This window comes from Ailuropoda melanoleuca, chromosome 7 (assembly GCF_002007445.2).
Source record: "Ailuropoda melanoleuca isolate Jingjing chromosome 7, ASM200744v2, whole genome shotgun sequence".
NCBI lineage: Eukaryota > Metazoa > Chordata > Mammalia > Carnivora > Ursidae > Ailuropoda > Ailuropoda melanoleuca.
Window position 1 is genome coordinate 53,232,554 of NC_048224.1, and position 15,751 is coordinate 53,248,304.

Below are 15,751 nucleotides of genomic sequence, written 5' to 3' on the forward strand. Positions count from 1 at the left end.
ACTTGTTTCTAAAGAACAAAGTGAGAGAAAGGAAAACATTATCACCTTATAGTGGAGAAACATATCACACACTACCTTAATCAAGAGGTGAAAGTAAAAAAAAAAAAAAAGTGAAGATTAATCTCACAGGTGACGTCACATGGGTATCATGAGCCCCCAATATAATGGAACGAGGAGGACACTTTGTCCAATTCTATAGTATCCTACCCCTCAATCCATAACCCTAACACAATCGTGAGAAAAACAGAGACAAACCCGAACTGAGGGACATTCTCCCAGAGCCTTGGCCAGTGCGCCTCGAAACTCAAAGTCATGAAGAGGAAGCAAAGATTGGGAAACTGTCAGAGACCAGAAAAAAATCAAGGGTACATGACAGAATGCCATGTGGTATCCTCAGTCGGATCCTGGTACAGAGAGAAAACATCAGCATAGAGATGAGTGAAATACGAATAAATGTTGGACTCTAGCCCATAATTACGCAGCACAGTCGGTTTCTCTTGACAAATGTTCCATGGTAAATGAGGACGATAATGTTCGGGAAAACTGGGCGGGATGGGGAAGTATAGAAACCCTCTGTACTCTCTTTGCAATTTTTCTGTAAATCATAACATTATGCCACAAAATTTTTTTAAGCTTATGAAGAAAAAAATGATGGGATGTCACTTCTGACATTAGGTGCAAAAGACGCTATCTTCCATCTTGCTTGTGCCCTCTGGATTTCTTACTTGCTGGCTGTGGTGTAGCCCCCGGCCACATTGTAAGCTGCCCTGTGGCCCACGTGGTGAGGGACTGAAGAAGGCTCCTGGCCAAAGCCGTGGAGGAACTGGATGTTGCCGACAATCAGGTGAGTGAGCTTGGAAGGAAATCCTTCCCCATTTGAGCGTTGAGATAGGTCCCCAGGCCCTGCTGATACCTCCATTGTAGTGCTGTGAGAGACCCTAAGCTGAAGGTTCCTGACCTACAGAAACTGTGGGATGGTAAATGTTTGTTGTTTGATGGTGCTGAGTTTGGGGGGTTAATATGTTAGATTATAGCAAATAATCTAGATTACAACAAAATATAGATTATAGCAATAAATAACACAGTTGCCCTCTCTTTGTTATTTTCTCACTGGCCTGGGTCCTTGACATAGCCCCACTTGGCTCGGACACAAGCAGGAATGCTAACACAGGCCAGGCTCCACGTGGTTCCAGTATGGAGGCTGGCAATTTTACTGGAATATTGAGATAGTTCAAAACTTGAAAACGCTCAGGCCCACAGTTTGGAAAATATCACTCCCTTGCTTCCAGCCTCCAAGAGTGTCTCACTGTTCTTCGAATAGAATCCAAAATCCTTACTGTGGGTTGCAAGAGACCTCAGGGTGTCCCTCACCCACTCTCTGAGCTCACTTTCCACGTTTTCCCTTCTCCTTGTTTTCTAGGCCCCTGATCACTCCAGCCTCCCTGTCTGAGCCCGTGCCTGCCCCAGGGCATTTGCACTTGCCATGTTCTCTGCCTGGTATGTCTGTCCCTGCATCTTCCCATTGCTGCTGGCTCCTAATTATTCGGGCCTCAGATCAAATGTCACCAACTGCTGGACACTGACTCTGCCCACATGGAGTAAGGATTAGAAACACTGGCTTTGGGGGTGCCTGGCTGGCTCAGTTAGTAGAACAGGGGACTTCTGATCTTAAGATCATGAGTTAGAGCCCCACATTGGGCGCAGAACTTACTTAAAAAAGAAAAAAGAAACACTGGCTTTGCAGTCAGGCAGACCTGCCTACACTCTCTTCACAGCCTTACTCCTTAAGAGTTATGTAACCTTGGGTACATGATGTCACCTCTCGGAGCCTCAGTTTCCCCATCTAGAGACTTCTCAGAGAGTAGCTTAGAGGATCCCACACACTCCTGCAGGGCAGGGCGTCAGCACAGTGCTTGGTGAAGGGAGAAGCCTGGGGAGCACCGGTCATCCTACTTCATGACCTTGGCACTGCTGGCTTGCAGATTCATGAGGATGCACACAGCAGTTTGCGAACAATTCCTGGGGCTCCATGACCCTGGGTTCATTCTTGAACAGCTCCACCCTAGGTGACAGCGCCCTGCCCTTGCGAGGGGGAGGCGGGAGGGCAGCAGGTCGAAGGCTGTGTTCCTCACTGACAGACCACACTGGACAGGCTGAGCCACCATCAGCAGAGTTAACTCTTCCAGAATGTGCTGCATCAGCACTTCCTTTGGGCAGCCAGCAGTATCTGCAGGAGCAGGAGGGCCTTGCCTTAATATTCCTGCAGCTAAGGCTCTCCGGTAGGGGGTGCCTGGCTGGCTCAGTCAGTAGAATGTGTGACTCTTGATCTCGGGGTTGTGAGTTCAAGCCCCACGTTGGGTGCAGAGATGACTTAAAAATAAAATCTTGGCGGGGGGAAGGGCTCTCAGATAGGAGAACACAGTGAAAATGGACAGCCAACCTGGAGGGGGAGGTGGCGGATAGCGGGTGGGCAAGGGGTTGATGGTCCTGAGGTCCTCGAGTAGGAGACATGACCAGAAGGTGACAGAATTTTGACCAAATGGAATGTGAGCAAATGTGACTGAGCACCATTTCAGACCTGTCCCACAAAAAAATCCTTCACTTTATCCTTTACACTCTCGCTTCCCCCGTCTTCCAACTAGAGGTCTACCTGTGCCCAGGGCCTAGATACACCTAGGAAGCCCCATGTGAAGACAGGACAAGAGCAAAGTCCCCATCAGCCAGAACCCTGGATGGCTCCATGAAGGACAGCCCTTCCCACCCTTCCCTCTCAGCTGCTGACCGAACTTCACAAGACGAAGAGATTCACTCCTAATCTGTTAAACGCTGAGATTTCAAGGCCTATTGGTTATTTAAGCCAATTTACTATGCTTTTCTATCAGGCCCATCTTAGGCAAATCTTTTTAAAATTGTTGTATTTTTCCACTGGTTTTACCAAAGTGAGACAAGGTAAAAAGTTCAAACATCACAGAAATGAATGAAGGTCTCCTGTGCCCGCTCCCTGCTCTTTAAGGAGAAATAACGACAATTTATAATTTAGATCTATTCTTCCAGATTTTTTTTCCTGTGCTTTTTATACAAAAAGCATCATTTGATATCTATTGTTCTGCAAGACTTCCTTTCACTTAGCAGCATACCTTGGCTATCTTTCCATGTTTGGATAGAGGGATCTGCCTTATTCTTTTTAACATTGGTCCGGCATTGGGGAACACATGTATAAATGTATTTAATGGGGCCCTGGATTCGTTATTTATTGCTGTGTAACAAACCACCCCGAAAGTTAGCAGCTTCGAACAGCAAACATTTATCATGTGAGAGATGCTGAGGGTCAGGCTTCCGGAGTGGTTGAGCTGGGTCGCTCTGGCTCCAGGTCTCTGGGGTTGCGGAAAGCTGTCAGCTAAGGCTACTGTCTTCTGAAGGGGCCGGAGAATCAGCGTCCAGGCTCACTCCTGTGACCGTCACAGGCCTCAGTGCCTCGCTGCCTGTAGTGGCAGACTCTGGTTCCCTGAGCCTCTCCACAGGCTGTCTGCGTGTCCCTATGATGTGACAGCTGCTTCCCCAGAGTGAGTAATGAGAGAGCCCAGGATGGAAGTGGCAGCGTTTCGTAACCCAATCTCAGGTGTGACATTCACAACGGCAGGCCACTCCGCCACTGGTCGCTCAGACCAACTCTGGTACGTGTACGAGGGGCTTCCCAGACCATGAATACCAGGTGTGGAGGAGCACCGGGCTCCCTTGGGGGCTGCCACCGTGGGTGCCTGCAGGGGAACGAGGCAATTTCCCCTTTCCTCCCTTGCAAATTCTGCTGCAGTGAACATCCTTGCTCACCTCCCCGTGCACACTTGTGGAAGGGAGCTCTTCTGCCAGATGAGCTTGCCTGGACGATCGGTGTGCATCGCTCGCTGAGTTCTCAATGCACTGCAGTGAGGGTGCCCATTTTGCAGATGAAGAAACTGAGGATCAGAGGGGCCCCTCGGCTGGGTCTTGTGAAGATTCTTGGCATCCTGGGGAACAGAGAAGTCTTGGTATGAGCTTTCTAGATGGGCTTTTCTGATAGGAGAAGAGGATCAATGTAGCTGAGCACTGAAGATGACCGTGAACCGCAGTAAGGTCAGTCTCCCCCGGCACCTGCTTTAGGAAGATGAAAAGTGTGTCCACCGCCCCCATCATACAGACGAGAAAACCGAGGTGCAGAGTGGCAGGGACTTGCCTCCAGCTGCACAGCTGGTCAGTGGCAGAATCTGGGGTCACATCCTTGCCCCCAACTCCCAGGCTCTCCTCCCAGACTCCCACTAGGCATACTGCCAAGCACGGAACACACATCCGCTCGTCCGATCTCCAAAGACCCCTATAAAGTCAGCTTTATTCTTCCTCTCATTTGACAGAAAAGGAAAGTGAGGCTCTGAGACACGAGGTGTGGAAATGCTGCAAAAACCACAGGCAGGCCTTGGCCATGGGCAGGTCGGGGGCTGGGGAGAGAGGAAGGAAAGAGGAGGCAGAGTTGTACGTGAGAGATTAGCTCCTGATGCCCCATTATCGAAAATTCATCTCTTTGAGGCAGACCCAGAGACAGGATGTGGGTTTCCCTTTAAGGGGCTGGTGCCCCAGATAGACTCGTGCTATCAGATGTAAACACTGGGGAAGAAGGGAGGTGTGAGAGCGCAGTCTCTGGAGTCAGCCGGGCTCCTGGCTGTGTGACTGCAGCTACGTGGCTTGACCTCTCTGGGCCTCTGTTAGGAGGGCTGGTGAGATACTCTGTACATGGAGAGGCAAAGCCCATGGACCACTTGGCAGGCTTTACTCCCCTCCCTGTCATAATAAGTACTGGCAGCCCTCTGCCCCAGCCACCCCAAACAAAGACATCATCACATAAAATAGTGAGCTCACTGGGCGAATACAGCTTCCAAACAAGCCCCTGGTCTCTCCTCACCATTCCCCCTACAAGGGGGCCCCTAGGCTCTCCCTGGTGGGTTTTCCTGTCCTGAGGCCAGTCTTGCCCAGTGGCTGATCCAGGTGCTCACAGCTGCGTTCACAAGACCCAGGCCTGAGACCCACCAGGCACCAGGCTCGGCCCTGCCCACCCACAGTCCACCTCCCGGGCCTCTGCTGGGCCCCATAAGGGTTGCCTGCATTTGGGACCTGCGGTCTGAGCTCTCGAGGGTATCCTGAGCATTGGGGTGACAGGAAGGAAAGGAGAGACCAGGTTGAAGAGAGGATGCTGGATTGGGGATTAAAGGCCCAAGTCTAGGCCCGACTCAGCCTTAGGCTTGCTGTGTGATTTTGAGCAAGCCCCTGTTTCTCTCTGGGCCACACAACCAGAGGGACCATAGATGGAGCTCTTTCAAACTAATCAAAACAGAGGCGACATACTCAGGAGTCAGACAGCCCCTAGTTTTTGACTTGTGTCTATCCCTTACTCGCTGGGTGACATTAAGGAAGTCACTTAACCTCTCTGAGCTCCTATTTCCGCTTCTCAAAAATCTGAGTTACAAGGCAGGGTTGTTTAGAATATGAAACAAAAACATGGGCAGGAAGCACAGTGCTTGACCCACAGTAGGAGCTCAATAAACCGTAGCTGTTCCAACTGGCTCATTCTTTTTCTTTTAAATAATTATTTCATGAAAAGAATGCCAGGCTGGCTTTGTCGGTAGAGCATGCAACTCTTGATCCTGGGGTCGTGAGTTTGAGCCCCCTGTTGGGTGTAGAAATTACCTAAAATTACGTACATAAGTAAATAAACGAATGAAAATGAAAATAACACCATGCTTCAGTGAACCCAAGACACCCCTGTTTGTAACGCGCACCATTTCTTAGGCACCATCAGGAAAAACCACCTTTGATTATAGTTGCCAGGAGCCCCGTTGACTGTGAGAAGATGCATCTTGATTTTAAAGATGTTAAAATGGGCATAAATGGGCATGAGCCTCAGTGAGACCCAGTGTGTGCACAGAAAGCCAAATCAGCGTGTGCTGAAGGGGGATAAGAAGACAGCGGTTTCCTGTCTCCCCAAAAGCAACCACTGTGGACTCTCTCAGCTGATCTTTTTCCCAGCACTTACACATCTCCTATTTCTAGGTCACAAGCACATATGGCTATCTTTTGATACATTAATTTAACCCATTTTCTACCACCTACCCTGTCTCCCTGTCTCCCCTCCGCTTGCCTACTGACTGCCTGTTAGGATGAAAGACTTAGTCCCTCCTGCATCACCCCTCCCCCCATTTCCTCTCCTCTGTGGTCCATCGCGGAAGTAATGCTGCAGTTCCGGGTGAAATCACCAATCACGCTTCGAATTTGTACGCTTCTTCTTTTTTTTTTAAGTTTACTTATTTATTCAAGTCATCGCTACACCCAGCATGGGGCTCGAACTCACAACCCCAAGACCAAGAGTCACGCACTCTTCCGACTGAACCAGCCAGGTGCCCCAGGTTTGTACATTTTTTACACAACTCACTGAATATATTTAGTTTCTGCCTGTTGTGAATAAGGCTGCTAGGAACATTCCTAAACAAGCCTTTGGGCAGACATATGTTTTCATTCTTTTTGGGTAAACACCTAAGAGTGGATTCTCTGGGTGTGTAGGAAGCGTAGGTTTAATTTTATAAGAACTGCAAATTTGTTTTCTAAAGTGGTGTTCCGGGGCGCCTGGGTGGCACAGCGGTTAAGCGTCTGCCTTCAGCTCAGGGCGTGATCCCGGCGTTCTGGGATCGAGCCCCACATCAGGCTCCTCCACTAGGAGCCTGCTTCTTCCTCTCCCACTCCCCCTGCTTGTGTTCCCTCTCTCGCTGGCTGTCTCTATCTCTGTCGAATAAATAAATAAAATCTTAAAAAAATAAATAAATAAAGTGGTGTTCCAGGGCACCTGGGTGGCTCAGTTGGTTAAGCGTCTACCTTCAGCTCAGGTCATGATCCCAGGGTCCTGGGATCCCCTCATTGGGCTCCCCGCTCAGCGGGGAGTCTGCTTCTCCCTCTGCCCCTCCCCCCTCCCCTGCTTGTGCTCTTTCTCTCTCTCTCTCTCTCTCATAAATAAATAAAATCGTTAAAAATTTTTTTAAAAAATAAGTAAAATAAAGTGGTGTTCCATTTTACATTTCTACCAGCAGGACATGAGAGTCCCAGTTGTTCCACAACCTCACCAACACTTGGAATTATGGGTCTTTTTAAGTATGGACAATCAAGTGGGCCTGTGGAGGTATCTCATCGTGGTTTCAATTTGCACTTCCCTTATGACCAGTGAGGTTATGCATCTCTTATATGCTGACTGGCCATTCGTGTATCTTCTTTTGTGAAGTAACTATTCCAATATTTTGCCCATTTTTAAGTTGAGCTGTTTGTCTCATTATTGAGTTGTAAACGTTTGTATATTCTGGATACAAGTCCTTTGTCAGAGATATGTATTGCAAATATTTTTCTCCCAGTGTGTATCTTGCCTGTTCATTCTCTTCATGATGACATTTCAAGAGCAAGTTTTACATTTTGATAGAGTCTAATTTATCAAGTTCTTTTATAGTTTGTGCTTTCTGTGTCCCTTCTGAGAATTTTTTTTAAAACCTCTTTATTGTAGTTTTAGTAGGGAGACAAATTAGGCATGTATGATTGATCCATCATCTTGCCAAAGAACTTCTCTGAGCTCCTTTCTTTGGTGGGAAACTCACTCCCACCTTGCTTTGCATGCCCTTCTTTCACAGACGACATGGTCGAAGCAGCAAGAGACCTAGCTTTCACTTCTGGCTCCAACCACTCGCAGTTCTGTAGTCTTGGGAAAGTCACTGAATCTCTTCCCCCAATCCCAGGAGAAGGGAAACATCATGACCTCAGGGGGAGGTGGCAAGGTCAGACAAGGTGAGGGCTGTCCCAGGGCTTTGGCAGGTAAGCCAGTGGCAGCCTTTCAGCCACCACCGACCTTTACTGTCTGGGCTCAGGTCTGGCAGGCTCTCACACCCTAACTGCATNGGGGGGGGGGGGGGGGACTGAGGCCAGAAAGGGAAGGGGAAATAAAATCACACACTTGCCCAGGCAAAGCAGGGTCCCTAATTTCTGTTAGTTCCTAAGCTCTCTCCACACCCAGAGCTTCCTCTGGGCTAGATGCGCTGGTAGAACTGGCTATGTCCTCTCCCCGGGGTAGCAAGAGAGCCTACTCCTTGCCAGGACAGGACACTTCTAAAGCCTCCCTCCAGCCTAGAACTCTCTGGGCTGCGCCTGACTGTGGTTCTCTAGCGCCACCTATAGGACACATGGATAGCAACACACACCGCCCGGCTTCGAGCCCAGATTCCTCAAACTTTGGGCTGGGAAGGCACCTGGGAGCAGAGTGCCCCCAGTGGCCGCCCAGAGCACTGCGCCCTCCTCTGGTCTCTCGCTGGAATTGCCCCACTATCCCGTGAAGGTAGGAGCGCGCAGTATTGAATTAAATCTGAGACGGCTTCGGTAGAAAGATTCAGCATTGATTTCTATGCCATGATAAAAGAAAAAAGCACTAACAAGAAAAATATGACGCAGCATTTATCACTTAGAAATTTCATTTTAGGGGCGCCTGGGTGGCACAGCGGTTAAGCGTCTGCCTTCGGCTCAGGGCGTGATCCCAGCGTTATGGGATCGAGCCCCACATCAGGCTCCTCTGCTATGAGCCTGCTTCTTCCTCTCCCACTCCTCCTGCTTGTGTTCCCTCTCTCGCTGGCTGTCTTTCTCTCTGTCAAATAAATAAATAAAATCTTTAAAAAAAAAAAAAGAAATTTCATTTTATATTTATTGATAGTGCTCTTTTAAACTTAGACTTCTTTTTAAATCATATATCAATATTGTGCATATATATGATGAAAATAATTTAGTGAAGATAGAGTCTGACTTTTCTGCATCACCTTTTCCTTCAGAGTCGTTGAGGTCTGTGTTGTTCCAGACATTATTGGCCTGTGTCATGAAGAGCATGGGCAACACCGATTTTCTTCAGAGTATGCTATTCTCGTCTCGGGATGTCCTTCCAAGTGGCAAGTTTCAATGCACAGGTATAGGTATTGACGAATATGTCATGGTTGCTACCTTGTCTCTGAAGTTGTAAAATATATTCTGACTTCTTCAGAGATGTTTAAATGTGGGGGGAAACACATCTTAGAATGGATGAAGTTTGGTGTCAGCATTACATGTTCAACAAAATTACAGGGGTGCCTACTGTATGCCAGGCCTGCACAAGGGACAAGACTGTCTCGTTTCTGCTCTCAGGGAGCTCACGATGCCTCTGGGAGATAGACATCAGACAAACGCATAATCATGCAGACATGATTGTTTAATGACCAGAGTTGCACTATAGAAGGGATAAGCAGCAGGAGTGATTGTGTCTGGGGTCAGGGAAGGCTTCCTTGAGGAAGTGGCATCTGAGCTGTGATAAAGGAATAGGAACTAACTAGGGAGAGAGGCCAAAGACATGCAAGGCAGAGGCAGCAGTGTGTGTAAAGGCCCTGGGGACAGGAGGAGTTTGGGGGCTCTAGTGTGACAAAGGAGGGGGAGAGTGGCGGGAACTGGAGCTGAGAGGTGGGAAGGGGCAGATCCTGAGGGCCTTTTTCCAAAGCACAATGCAAAGCTGTTGCAGGGCTTTAAGTTGCGATAGAAACTGAGGTTCAAAGAAGCTAATCAACATGCCAAGTCACAGAAAGTGTTGGAGACAGAAGTGGAACTCAGGTCTGGCTGGTTCCAGCACCCATGCTTTCACTCCTTGCTGGAGGGGCAGAGGAGACTATCTGATCCACTTCCTCACTGTCCATTTGGGGAGACTGGGGCCTAGGAAGGGGAACAGGCTGGCCCCGCCTAAGTGGCACAGTAGGACAGGGACTGATCTAGAACCCAGATCTCCAGGACCACAGCTTCCTTCTCACAGCCAGCTCCAGATGTCCTGATCCAGCCTCAGCCAAGGCCCCACTTCCCCCAATCCCAGGGAAACTACTGGTGCTTGGAGAGCAAAGGGCTGTCTCTTCTTAGGCCCCAAGTAGCTGTGTCAATCAGATGTCCCTGTTTCCCAGTTTGCGCTGGTGGTGGTTGGTTAGAACCTGAATCCTGGAGCTTCCAAGTCCACGCCAGGCCCCTGATGCAATCAAGTGAGACCTGCCCTGTACTTTCCTCTGGCCACCCTGCCAGGCTTGGGTCAAATTCCAGTCTCACTGACCTCCCACCCAGGCTTGACAGCAAAAGGACTCTGAGCACGTGGGGGCACAGTACGAAGATACCACACTGACCAGCCAGGTATGTCTGTAGCCCCACCTGTCAGCACAATCCCCGGACCGAAGATCCTGGGACTACTTACTGCTTTTGACTGTTTATTTTTTCCAGGAAAAATTTCTAGAACTGAACTTGCCAAGTCAAAGAAACCTGCATTTAAAGATTTTGATGAATGAACAGCAAATAGTCCTCCCAGGATTTTGCACCAATTTCCACTCTTTGTAACAGAGAATGAAGAGTGTTCTCCATTGTCCGCCACCAGTAATGCCTGAGAGCTTTTTTATTTTTGCCAGTTGGATAGTCCAGCCCCTCTCGTTACTGTTTGAATTTCCTTACTGTTTGAATTTGCACTGTTTGTCATTGAAGAGAGGTTCTCAGACTTCATGTGTATCAAAATAACCTATGGCATTTGTTACGAAAATGAAAATGCATGCACAGAGTGAGAGAAAATACTTGCAAAAATAGAGCTAGCAAAGGGTTTGTATCTGGATATATAAAGAATTCTAAACACTTATTAATAAGAAGACTATTTAAATAGAATAGACACCCCATCAAAGAAGATCTACAGAGGGCAAGTAACCACACCATTGGTCTTAGAGAAATGCAAATAAAGACCACAGTGAGATGCCACTTCACACCTACTAGGATGGTTTAAAATTAGGGGCGCCTGGGTGGCACAGTCCTTAAGCATCTGCCTTCGGCTCAGGGCGTGATCCCGGTGTTCTGGTGGGATCGAGCCCCACATCAGGCTTCATAGGTAGGAGCCTGCTTCTTCGTCTCCCACTCCCCCTGCTTGTGTTCCCTCTCTCGCTGGCTGTCTCTCTCTGTCAAATAAATAAATAAAATCTTTAAAAAAAAAAAAAGAATGGTTAAAATTAAAATGCCACCAAATGTTGGCAAGAATGTGGAGCCCTGGAAACTGCCAGACATTGTTGGTGGGAATGTAAAATGATGCATTCACTTTGAAAAACAGTTTGGCAGCTTCTTAAAACATGAAGCATACACCAACCATATGATCCAGCCATTCCACTCCTAGGTAATCCAAGGAAAGGAAAGCATTTGTATCTACAAAGACTTGTACACAAGGGTTCACAGCAGCTTTATTTGTGCTAGTTGAATATTGGAAACAACTAAAATGCCCACTAGTGTGTGATTAGATAAATCAATTATGGTATATCCTAGTCACCAATAAAAGACTGAGCTATGGATAAACACGGCAACGTGGATACATGTCAAAATAATTAGGCTGAGTGAAAAAAAGCCAGACAAAGGAAGAGTGCCTGCTGCATGATTTCATTTAGGTAAAATTCTGGAATATGCATACTACCTATAGTGACAGAAAGCAGACCAGTGGTTGCTTGGGGAAGTGGTGGGAGGGAGCAGGGAAAAAGGGATGATTATAAAGAGGCACCAAGAAACTTGGTGGTGATGGGGATTTTCATGGCAATTCTCATTGTCTTAATTACAGTGATGGTTTCACAGATATACATACCTACTTATCAAATTGTCAGGGGCGCCTGGCTGGCTCAGTGGGAAGAGAATTGTGACTCTTGATCTCGGGGTCCTGAATTTGAGTCCCACATTGGGTGTAGAGATTACTAAAAAAATTAAAAGTAAAATTAATTAATTAAACTTTAAAAATTGTTAAATATATGGAGTTCATTGTATGTCAGTTATACCTCAAAAAAATCTGTAAAACAAACAGACAGACAGACAAAAAGATAATTGGGCCCTATCAGACCTACCCAGTGATCACAGATTGCACATGGAGGGGGGGTGTACAGGAATCTGCATTTTAGACAGATTCCAGATCTTTTTTTTTTTCTCCAGATCATTTCAATGCACACCAGAGTTTGAAAGGCACTGCTATAGCAAAATCCTTCTGCTACCTCTACCCCCACCTTATCAAGATCTTTCCTGAAGGAAGGAGTCCTTTAAGCGGGGCCTCTTCGGTGAGGACCTGCTGCATATGGAGGGAGGGTGTCCTGAATCACAAAATGTTGGTCATTTTACAGATAAGGAAACCAAGACCTTGAGAAGAAAGTGAATTCTCAGGTAAGGGTCTCTTGACTACAAGTAACAGACATCACCCGGAGTTAGTTACCCACCGCAGAAAGTGGAAGGGGCTCTAAAAACACAGGGGCCCCGCAGGCGATGGGCAAGGGGGACTCGCGGGGCAGGGATCAGGATGAGGAACAGTATGGAGCCTCGGTCACTTACGTCGGACTCTCGGCCCTGCCTCTTCTCACTTGTTCCCTCTTTCCTCTCCCTCTGCTGAGCAACCTTTTCTATTTCTTGGGGTGGGAGGTGGAGGGAGGGTCAAACAGCCACAAAGCCTGAGCGGGTCCCTAAATCCCAATTCCAAACTGGGGGGAAAGCAAGCTGATTGGCTCAGTTTGGACCAGGTATCCGGGAGGGAGGAGAGCGGAAACCAAGCGCAGAGGTCGGCGTGTTCTCAAACTCGAGACTTAGAACCAGCCCGGAGCTTTTTAAAACTTCTCATCCGCCCCACTCCCGGCCAACCCCGGGATCTGTTTCAGTTGGTCGGGATGGGGGCTTGGAAACGTGCATTAACAGCTAATGATCCTCCAGCTAAAGGTCTTCGGGTTACAACTTGAGAAACATCTATAGTCTAGGCAGATGCTCTGAAGGTATTTCGACCTGGAATGTAAATCGTGGACCCTTAGGGTGGGACCCTGACGACTCTTAGCTGCGCCTGACAAATGCCTGCTTAAAGTGACGGAAGCAAAACTGGAGATTGGAGGTGCTGCACCTGGATCCCGAGGATAGACAGAGTTTCAGGAACTGCTGGATCGAAGTTCTGAAACCCCAGCTGAACTCTCTCCATCCGCTGCTTAGCCTTTCTGGCGTTGGTTTCATTAATACGAAGGCTGCCTCCATGGGGTGATCTCCCCAGCGCAGGCTCTCATAGGTCCAGTTGGGTCACGTGCTCACCCTTAACCAATCACTGTGGACAGAGGGAGGCATTCCTCTCATGGACCAGACCTGGGCCGCAGCCTTCCCACTGAAGCCAGAATTGGGATCCCTCCCTCGTATTGCCCGAACTCGAGGTGGAAGAGGGATCGTTCGTCAGAACAAAACCAGAGTGCCCAGCCAGGAGGAGCCCTGGGTGCTGAGCAGGCACTAAAAACAGCCAGGAGATGGCTTTTGGTCCAACCTCGCATCTGGACAGGACCCTCTTGGAGGCCTGCCTGGAAACTGTTTCTGCCAGCACCAGCCTCGGCGGTGGTCCCCTGCAATGGCCAGTCCCCATGTGTGCTTGTTTTTTTGTTGTTGGTCTTTTTATATTTTATTTATTTATTTGACAGAGAGGGAGAGCATAAGCAGGGGGAGGGGCAGGCAGAGGAAGAAGCAGTCTCCCTGCTGAGCTCGGAGCCCAATGTGGGGCTCAATCCCAGGATCCTGGGATCATGACCTGAGCCGAAGGCAGACGCTTAACTGAGCCGCCCAGGTGCCCCTGTGCTAGTTCTTGACAGGTGGGTGGCATGTGAATATCATCACCTCAAATCAAGACTGACTCAGCTTCCAGCAAAGAGCCCAACCCAGATCCTCCCAGTGAGTCAGCCTGCGCAAAGGAGGGGTGTCCAGGAGGGGTGTTCACCCAGGGGACCATTCCAGCTAGGACTGGCAACCCCATCATATGGGGAGACTGAGGTGCAAGAGAAACAGGGATCTGGCACCCAGGCCTCCTGCTTACCAAACTCTGCCTCCACCTGCCTTCCTCCGGCTCCTCCCAAGGGGTACAAGCTGGCCCCCAAAGGGTTAAGTACAGAGCTCACAAGCTGATTTCCGTGGGCTGACTCTAGCCCACAGGTGTGTTTTGTTTGGCTTGTACAGGGTTTACAAATATTTAGTAGTCAATATGTTTAAACTGGGAGATTTCACATAAAAGCCCAGATTTCTGGCTGTTTTTGTAAAAAGGAAATCTCTGGCATGATGGGCCAACATTCCTGACTGTCAGGCTTGCCTGAAGCCGAGTTCAGCCTCCAGCCAGCCAACCCTCTGCCCCGGATGTGTTATCTGAGCCAAGGGACTCCTATCTGAGCATCTGTAGGCAGGAATTTGTGAGCTCAGGATTAGCAGAATCTTGGAGAACACGGAGTGAGGGGTCCTCAGGTGGGCCCCTTCCTGCCTCCTCATTTCTTTATATCCTTTACCCACCGCAAGCCAGGCTCTGTGCGGGGCCCTGCGGCTCCTGTCACCCGTGCACTGCCCTCACATGATTCATCCACTTCATTTCCGTCACTGGATCCTCTCATTACCCCCCCAGAAGCAGGGGCTGTGCAGGACAGGAAGCCTCACAGCACGGTGGGGTGATGCGACCTGCCCAAGGTCACAGCCCTCAGGTGAGGCAGGGCCTCTCAGGGCGGAGCTCCTGAAGTACCTGTCCCAGGTCCCGGGTCCAGGTCGTCACTCTGGCAGGCTGATTCACACTCACGCACTCACGGGACGCTGACTCACAAAGAGGAGGCTGTGTAGCCGGGCACATCTGGGGTGATCTCCCAGCTCTGCTGCTTACAAATTACATGCCATCAGGTGAGTCTTGCTTCAGTCTCTTTATCTGTCAAATGAGAGAAATGCAAAACATCGTACACGGCAATGAAAAGGGTATCAAATACCCGTCGAGGGGCTGTGCCACGTGCTTGAAAAGTAACTACGAATAAGACTGGCGTTGTTGCTATAGGACAGTGGTTCTTACGGGGCGGGGGGCACTTAGCAATGTCTGGATATGGTTCCAATCGTCATCACTGGCTGAGATGTGCTACTGGCATCTCGCGCGTACAGCCCAGGATGCTGCAAACACCCTCTAACACATAGGCCAGCCCCCCACAAGGAATGAACCAGTCCAAAAAAATAATCGTGCTGAGGTTGAGAAACTCTCCTAAAGCAGGACCCAGACATTTAAACGTGCTATTGCAGTACGGTGTGATAAACACGGGAGAAAGGAAGCACACCGTGTGACCCAAGAAGACTCCCTGGAGGAAGTGACGCCCAAGCTGAATGTGAAGGATGAATAAAAGTTAGGAAAGTGATGAGGAAGAAGATTGTTCTGAATGAGGAAGAGCAAACGTAAAGGTTGGGAGGGTAGAAAGACCCTGACTTATTTATTTGAAAGAGAGAGAGTACAAATGGGGAGCAGCAGACAGAGGGAGAGGGAGAAAAAGGCTCCCTGCTGCGGGGCTCGATCCCCGGACCCCGAGATCATGACCTGAGCTGAAAGCAGATGCTTAACTGACTGAGCCACCCAAGTGTCCCTGACGTTTTTTTTTTTTAAGATTTATTTAAGAGTGAGAAAGAGAAAGAGCACGGGCACATGCCCACATGAGCAGGGGGAAGGGCAGAGGAAGAGGGAGACAAGCAGACTCCCCACTGAGCGCAGAGCCCACCGCCACGGGGCTCCATCCCAGGACCCTGAGATCGTGACCTGAGCTGAAATCAAGAACCAGACATTTAACTGACCCAACCAGGTGCCCCAGCCTGACATTTTTAAGGAAGTAAACTTTTTTCCCTGGCAGTTTATTGA

The 15,751-nt window shown here is 48.9% G+C and overlaps 1 long non-coding RNA gene across 8 annotated transcripts; it reads left to right on the forward strand.

The window, feature by feature from the left end:
* The first annotated feature begins 395 nt into the window (after positions 1 to 395).
* LOC109488993 lies at positions 396 to 10,920 on the forward strand. 8 transcript variants are annotated; one of them, XR_004626598.1, is made up of 5 exons: positions 396 to 514; positions 676 to 844; positions 1,421 to 1,497; positions 8,871 to 10,230; positions 10,318 to 10,920. It is a non-coding gene; the product is annotated as an uncharacterized LOC109488993 (long non-coding RNA). The 8 variants fall into 8 exon arrangements; XR_004626592.1 differs by lacking the exon at positions 10,318 to 10,920 and adding an exon at positions 2,643 to 4,110 and having other exon boundaries at positions 8,871 to 10,231; XR_004626593.1 differs by lacking the exon at positions 10,318 to 10,920 and having other exon boundaries at positions 8,871 to 9,002; positions 10,011 to 10,231.
* Positions 10,921 to 15,751: the final 4,831 nt, after the last annotated feature.